The sequence below is a fragment of the Chenopodium quinoa genome, unplaced genomic scaffold (assembly GCF_001683475.1).
Source record: "Chenopodium quinoa cultivar QQ74 unplaced genomic scaffold, ASM168347v1, whole genome shotgun sequence".
NCBI classification, from domain to species: domain Eukaryota; kingdom Viridiplantae; phylum Streptophyta; class Magnoliopsida; order Caryophyllales; family Amaranthaceae; genus Chenopodium; species Chenopodium quinoa.
In genome coordinates this window covers 353318-361777 of record NW_018745251.1, presented here as the reverse complement: position 1 = coordinate 361777, position 8460 = coordinate 353318, and the positions used below count along the sequence as shown (strand labels likewise).

The 8460-nt window shown below is 32.0% G+C and overlaps 1 long non-coding RNA gene across 1 annotated transcript; it reads left to right on the top strand.

The window, feature by feature from the left end:
- The first annotated feature begins 4185 nt into the window (after nt 1-4185).
- On the top strand, nt 4186-6851 carry LOC110711306. The gene is made up of 3 exons (XR_002509327.1): nt 4186-5375; nt 5868-6005; nt 6558-6851. It is a non-coding gene; the product is annotated as an uncharacterized LOC110711306 (long non-coding RNA).
- The last annotated feature ends 1609 nt before the right edge of the window (nt 6852-8460 follow it).

Genomic DNA, 8460 nt, shown 5'->3' with positions numbered 1-8460 from the left:
TAATCAACCGTGGATATCTTGAAGCATGCATACCAATTTCACTTGCATTTGACCGTTTGTGAAGGTCCTATTTGTTTGAATTTTTTATTTACCTTATTTTATTTTAAATGATTTTGCCTCGTTTTATTTCAAAGAGTTATGGGTTAAGCTCTTACGAAACCCTTACGAGACCTCACTCGTCCTCATAGGCGACTTTGGGGTTTAAAGGGCTTGTTGTAACTACAAACAACCAAGATTCCTATGCTAGTGAGTCTTAGTGTATATTCTTTTTCTCTTCTTTTATTTTCTAAATAAGCCCTCCTTATTCCTTTTTAGCTTTTGTTTTGCCCGGGACGAGAAAAAGTCTAGCCTGGGGGAATTTGATGAGTGTCATTTATGGCACTCATAAGGTAGCCTTTTAGGATGTTTTCACCCTATATTTCATAGTTTTCTTTTATCATTTTGGTCTTTTCTTCTTTAGTTTCTCTATTTCTTCTTTGTTCGTGTTTTACTTTCCTTTATATGGTTCGTGCTTCCCTTTTATATGGCTCTTTTACTCCTTTATTTTCTCTCTTTGGTTACTCTTGTAGGTTCTTAAGGAGTTGGCTTTGCAAAGGGATCAAGAAGAGCAAAAAGGGTAAGGAAAGAAGAAGCAAGCTCCTTGGAGAGGGTTTGAGAGGGCACGGAGAGGGTGCAGGTCTTGAATGCCGGGGGCGCGGGTCTTGAATGTTGCAGGCGCGGATAAAGTGCAAATAAATGGTGATTTTTGGCAGGAACTCTCCGCGCCCTGGCCGCGGTCTAGCCGCGGGCGTGAAGGTTCTGGAGTGACCGCGGCCCCATGTTTACACTTGGGAGCGGGCATCTGCCGCGCCCTTAGCCGCAGGTGCGGGCTACAGTACCCACAGGCGCGGGTGTTGCCCAGATTTCCCGCGGAGTAAGTTAAGGGTTCCGTACCCATTTCACCGCCCCCGCGGGATATTACTGGAGAGGGCGCGGCCGACCATATTTTCTTCTTTGTCTATAAATACTCTTGTAATTTCTATTCAAGGCTAACTTTTAGATAATCATTCATTTGCTTAGTTTTTAGAGAGAGAAGTTAGAGAGAAAGTAGAGATATAAATTCTAGGATTTTGATTTGTATTATAACATTGCTTCAATCAAGTTTGGATTTCTTCTTCATATCAATGAAAGTTTGTGAGATTTCTTTCCTTTGAATTTACTTTTATTGCAGTTTCCTTTAATGCTTGAATGTTTGATTTGGATTTTGATTTAGGTTTGAGAATTTGTTGATTGATTGATTTTCCTTTTGATTAAGCTTGAGATGAATATGTTTGTGATTGAATTTCTTTTGTCTTTAAAATTAACCATGATTAGTGAGAAGATTAGTTGCTAGGGAGAAGGGGAAGCATGCTTGGTTGATTAATTTTGCTAGTTGATGATCATTAATTGATTGAATTGTTGCAATTAAATTGGTTGACATAGTTGTGCATGTGATTAATTATACTAGGAGTGATTAGCCTATAAGATTAATCTAGATTGCATTGAAAATTTCAATGACATGAACCCTTGATTTGAGAATTGCTTTAATTGATTGAATTTTATTGCGATTCTCCTTGTTAGCCATTCATAGTGAACCCTAGCTTGGCTTATAGTAGATAACCTTTGGATTCCTTTGATTGCAACTATTGTTTGTCCCTGATAATGTTTGAATCGATTGAGTGATCTATCAGTTAGCATAATAATTGAGCTTGCATGTGGAACCTATATCCCTAGTGTTTAGCATATTGATTGAATTCTTCAATTTTTCTCTCTTCTTGATATCTTAATTACCAACCACAACAATTTATATTCTTCGAATTAGCTTGACAATAGACTATACCATATTTCTTACTCATTCCTTTGGGTTTGACTCTTAACTTTCCACATACTTGTATTAGGTTGTTCGAGTGTTTACAAATTAGGTTTTGCTATATGGAGAGGTAAATAACGACCTACATTTTTCTCTTGTCAAAATGGCGTCGTTGCTGGGGAATGATATTGGTGCTTAGTTATAGTTGTTGAGTCTATTTCATTCTAAAAAAAACAAAAAGATTTTTCTCTTATAGGCTACACCTGTAGCTGTGCTACTAATCATTTCTTTTGAAGTTGTATGCATAGAGCACGTGGTCATTCACTAGTGCCATTTGATCCGGAGATTGAGAGGACTATTACGAGATTATGGGTTGCTAGACGTTCTTTGTCGGTAGTCGCTATCAAGTGAGGAAGAACCACAGCTAGAAGAACAAGCCTTCTTCTTGAATTAGATTCACGCCTTCTTCTGTTCCAATGTTAGCCATATCATTGTCATTCAAACCAAAAAATCTCTGAAAAACGGGTTTGGGATCTGACAAGTTAAGAGCATATGTCACAGGGAAATTATTTGCAGGGAATCCTAATAGAACCTCAAACTCACCAGGTAATGGAACAATTTTGTCTCCTTTGAAAAGGAGTCCCAAGGATTAACAACGGCATGGAGAAAATCAAAGTTTATGTCTAGTTGCATATAACTCAATAGAGGGTCAAGGTGGTATATTTTGAAAGCTAGTTTATCTTCGGTAGAAAAAGAAGTGACCCATTGCATCAAACGTTGTCCAAAGGTTTTTACCATTGTTCAATACAAAAAAAGAGGGAGAGAATTTAGAGAGTTTAATTCTTTTTAATTCTGTATGGTACTACTAAAGAATGAAAGCGAGATGATCAAAATCTACACAAAACCACATTTAAATTGAACCAAAAGAGGCAAAATTTCTGCAATTTTTGCTCAAAGGAAAGTTCACTCGCAAGCGGCTTGCGCAACTCACGTGTTAAGCGCGCCTGCCGCACGTAACCAAATTACATGCGTGCAACATCCGCGCGCAACACATGCAGTTTCGGGCGTCTTGTCTGTCGCGACATGTTATTGTTTTTCTCTTTGTGTCCTTTTTTATGTTTTTTTATTTTATTTTTCACTTTCCTTCTTATTTTACCTTTCTCTTTATTTCTTCATTTTCTCTTTCCTTTTCCTTTTTTTTCTCTCATTATTTCTTTTTTGTTATTTTTTCAAGGGGGTAAGTCGAGAACCCTTTCCCTCCCTCAAAAAATTTTTTGCTCCAAAAAAGGACATACTCATGGAAACAAAAAGCATTAAAATAATAATAAAAGACATATATACAATATATGTGTGTCATATGTACAGCGAAAATGATAACAAAAATATATATGTACATCTGTTTCAAAAAAAAAAAAAAAAAACTAAGGAAATTAGGGTGCTCGGCGACTCTCGGACGGCTGCCGTACAAATTGCAAAATCCAAATAAAGGTTAATACACAAACTGTGTAATAATTTTGATAAAAGAAAAAGAAATAAACTTATCACTACAAGAAAAAGGGGTATTAGCTCGTCAAAGTGTCAAAAAAAAAAAAAGTTGTCGGTAGTCGCTACCATCCTGTAAAAATTAATTAAAAAAGAAAAAAAATCCTAAGCATGATGAGGAGTTTCCACCAATCACTCTTAACTCGTCAAAGTGTCAAAACCAAAAAAAATAAGTTAATCACTCTTAAAGATAGAATACAGTAATAACAGTATACAGAGACTCTTCATCCTAAAAAAACACGCAGAAGACTTAATTTCGAAGAATCAACCCTAAACGTCGCTCTTCATCTTCTTTTGCTACACCACCACGTCTCCTCCCAGGCAAGTTTAAATGCCTGACTTCCTTCCACCCTTCGCTTATTGTAATTTGCCAGCTATGAATTTTGGGGTCATTATTGATTTTTTTGTCCAATTAATTATTTTAATTTTGTTTGCATGGTCTAATTGAAGTCAATTAATTAAAAATAATTCGAAATTAATTGAGTATGCAAAAATCCCTAACTATTTTCAATGTAAAAATCCTAATTCTAGTTATTTCGACCCCTTTTTTCTTTCTTAGGCCCTGTTCTCTTCACCTTAAAAAAATGATATTAAGTAAAATTAATTTCACTTCAGTAAAAATAAGTTCAGTTTAGTAATATTAATTTCAATTCAGTAAAAATAATTTCAGTTCAGTAAAAATAATTTCAGTTAAATTCAGTTTTCTTAAAGAAAAATTATAATAGAAAATCAGTAAAAATAATTTCATTTAAAGTAATTTAAGTTCAGTAAAAATAATTTAAATTCAGTAAAATTAAGTTCAGTTCAGTAAAAATAAGTTTAGTTCATTAAAAATAATTTTAGTTCAGCAAAATTTAGGTGTATCAAACAGGGCCTTGGTTGTCTTCAATGATGTGGTATTAGTTAATTAAATTCGCCTTTTCTCTGATTTCTTGTTTTGCTCTAAATTCTGGTTCGTTAGAGGGTTGAGTATTGAGGATCGCTAGTTCTAATTGAATTCTTTTTTTTATCTGAATTTTATTTTGTTTTGAGCCTAATTTGCTGCTGGGTTGCTGTCATGAACTCGTGATGTGGTGTTAGTTTTTTTTATTGAGTTGTGAGGCAGCAGGTTAGGGGCTAGAATAAAAGTAGGTTAGTTGAGTGGGGATGCATTTTCTTTCTTGGTTGTTTAATTGTAAATATCCTGTTTGGATGCAAGTTTTCAACATGACCTTCCCCAAAGTATTATCTGTATAGCTTTTCAAGATCTGGTTATATCTGCTTCCATGTTTCTCCATTTACTGGTATATTGTAGTATTAGTGAGGCATTTTCTAATTTCGGATAGCCAGACATCTGAATAAGTATAGAAGAAAGTTTGTAAGTCTTATCAAATTATAGTTATTGTACTTTCTGGTAAGTTGATTGTAGCTTGTCAGTATTTTAAATTGAATTATTATGTTGACAAGTATGTCAACGAATAGGATAATGTTTCCATTCATTTAAAACTCTACCAAAAAGTTATTACAGTTATGCTATTACTAAAAGTTATTTCAATGTGAGTGTGTGTAGTAGACTGTTTGTGCCTAGGTTATGTTTGCTGCAATACTATATTGAGCAATGCAATATCGGGTGTTATATTGTAGAAGTGGGTAAAGGCTTGTGTTAGAACTCTAAATGCAAAAGTTAGCTTTTTAGCCTTGTATTGAAGTTGTAATGTTCATAACTTATATTTATAACTTTCTTTTTATTGAAATCATCTTTTGTCTATGCTGAGAAATTGATACGAGCTTGAACACTCTTTTTTCCACTGGATAACGGAATACTATTGTTTCCCTAGGAACTAAATTTGATATTTAGGTTGTTCCCGTCTAAATAGTTACATGTATTGCTCAATTATCTAATAGCTTTATTAGATTATCTTCGAGTGATCAAAGTTTAAAATGCTGATGCGTGAGCTTAGTCTTTCCACATATATACTTTCAGGAATATAAAAGATGTGATACAGTCATCACACAAAATATGAAGGTAAGCTTGCTGCAAAATTGCATTTCAGGCATTATCTTTATTGCCATTGTCGTGCAAGGGCTAGTTGTTACCGTTTTTTTCTTTCTTTTTAATTTGTGTTGCTTTGCTGCTATTGCTATGTATTGCAGTGAAGCAAGGGCTAGATTATTGTCCACCTATGAGATCGATTCCTAACCATTTTCCTAATTACATATTTTATATAGTTCATAAAATTGATTGATTATGACACCATTGGTTTCATTCGATTGTGTTGGATCATAGACATTTTTGCTCTAACCTTTGTTTTCTTCACCCGATTTTTCCCAATCAATTAAATTTATGCAGCCATGTAGCATGATAACTATTATAAGCTCAATGTGAATATCATAAACTGTCCGTTGTGTTTGAAATTACGTGTTAATTATAATGAGGACATTACATCATAAGCACTACTAATATATTGATGTGATATGACATGATATTATCTTATAACTATTTTCGTGATATGAGCAGGTTTGGTGTGATGGCAAAGTAGCACTTAACATGTATAAGAAGTTGCTGATAGTCTTTCCTAAAGAGAAGAATGGAAGGGAGTAGCTTTGGAAAAGAGCCTTGTCAATATATTTGTTATGCCAATATGTCAATGAAAAGGTATAGTTTTCTTAATGTCAATTTTTATTGATTTCCTTTTTTTTGATTATATGTATAGATTTATTATTTGATTATGGATAATATGATCCATGTTCGTTTATGATAAGTACTTGGAAAATGCACATGTATACCTTAGTGTCTTATTTTCTTTTAGTTGCATATATCTTGTTTAAAGTCTGAGTATGTAATAGTAATATTGTTGGAGCTTGGAGAGAATGAGAAATGATTACATATTGGCATTGAGAAATGATTAGATATTTATTCAGTGGATTAGTCTTTGAATGATTCAGATTTTTCATCCCATTTTTTTCTAGCTAAACATTCTATAATCTTACTGATTAGCTAGCAAGAAATTATGCTTTGTAAAGAGCTATGACAGATATTTTGTTTTTACAAGTAGCTTCAAGCTAACTTACTGTGTAAGATGGTGTGGCCTGTTGTTTTATTGTTGAATTTTTTTATAAAAGCATTGCAATTTAAATTTATGGAAATTCTATCATAGTGTTGCTAGTGTAGAATTAAGTCTAAAATGTTATCTTTCTGTCATGACAGATTGACGGGGGTGCGGTTTTGGACCTTTTGATATGCACTATTCCGTGGCTGAAAAAATAAAGCAAATTTTAAACAAAGTATAAGAGATTACTCCTGCTGCTGCAACCTTACTACTAATGTTGATGCTACCACACTTATTACTGTTATTACCATGTTGTTGCTACCACTACTGCACTGCCATTAAAGCATTGCTGCCAATTTTATGCGCTACACTACATTATCAGAGATTAGATTATATTATGATAAACATATTCTAGTCTGTATTTTTAAAATATAAACATAAATTGTATTAGATTTTGAACTTATATATATATATATATATATATATATATATATATATATATATATATATATATATATATATAGAGGAAGGCTCATGTAAGAACCCTCCTCTATATAAGAACTCAATCTTATATAAGAACCAATCTCAACCATTTATTAGTTTTGATCCAACCATCTAAAACCATCCTTTAGTAATGGCATTTCTGTAATTCTTTTTTTATGTTTTAAATTTTTTTCTACTCTTATGTTCTAAATCTAGTCTACCTATTTTCTAATTTTTTTTTTTTCTATGTTCCAAATTTAGTCTACTTATATACTAAAGTTTTTTTTTTTTTTTTTTTTTTTTTTTTTTTTTTTTTTTTTTTCCTATGTTCTAAATTTTTCCAACCTATGTTCTAAAGTTTTTTTTCTTCTTCTTATGTTCTAAATATTCTTTTACCTATGTTCTAAATTCTTTTGCCTATGATCTAAATTCAGTCTACTTATGTTCTAAAGTTTTTTTTTCCTAAGTTCTAAATTTTTACTACCTATGTTCTAAAGTTTCTTTTTTTTTTCTTTTTTTTTGTTTACGTTCTAAATATTCTTTTACCTATATTCTAAATATTCTTTTATCTATGTTCAAAATTTTTTTTTTTCTATGTTCTAAATTTAGTCTACTTATGTTCTAAAGTTTTTTTTCCTGTGTTCTAAATTTTTTCAACCTATGTTCTAATTTTTTCCTATATTCTAAATTTTTTCTACCTATGTTCTAACGGTTTTTATTTCCTATGTTTAAAATATTCTTTCCTATGTTCAAAATTCTTTTGCCTATGTTCTAAATTCAGTCTACTTATGTTCTAAAGGTTTTTTTTTTTTTTTTTTTTTTTTTTTTTTTTTTTTTTTTTTATGTTCTAAACTTTTACTACCTATTTTCTAAAGTTTTTCTTATATAGTTATTTATAAATATTGCCTATGTAGGATTCGAACCTATATCAACTATGCATTTGCATAGTGCTCTACCACTTGAGCTAATAGGTTTTTAATATAAATCAACACCCTCCCATAGAAGCCGAGGAAAACAATCACATGCAATGTAGAAACTCAAATGCGACAATTTTGCATAAAGAAGATCTATGGACACCCCATTGAACTTAAATCTCATCACCGGGACAAAAGCATCAGGCACAGGGTGCAACTTTGTAACCTCAGGCATCTCAGAAAGCATCTAATGGAGTTCTTCGAAGAAATCTTCCTATATCCAGTAAAATATAACAAGTTAAGGGGCACTAAAGTAGCAAAAAATAATGGAAAAAGTATAGAAGCAGACAAAAGTTATATCTTAGCTCTCGCGTAGCATGTCTAGGGGCAACACATAGGATATTTATATCAACTCCAGGACTACGCACCTATTTACAACAACCAAAAAAAAACAAGAAGAAGAATTTAAAGCATAAGAAAACAAATATCTAGAACATAGGAAAAAATTTAGAACATAAGCTGAAAAAATAATTTAAAACATAGGAAAAAATTTAGAACATAAGCTGAAAAAATAATATAGAATATAGGAAAAAAAAATTACTACATAGGAAAAATTTAGAACATAAACAAACAAACATATGAAAAATAATTTAGAACATAGGAA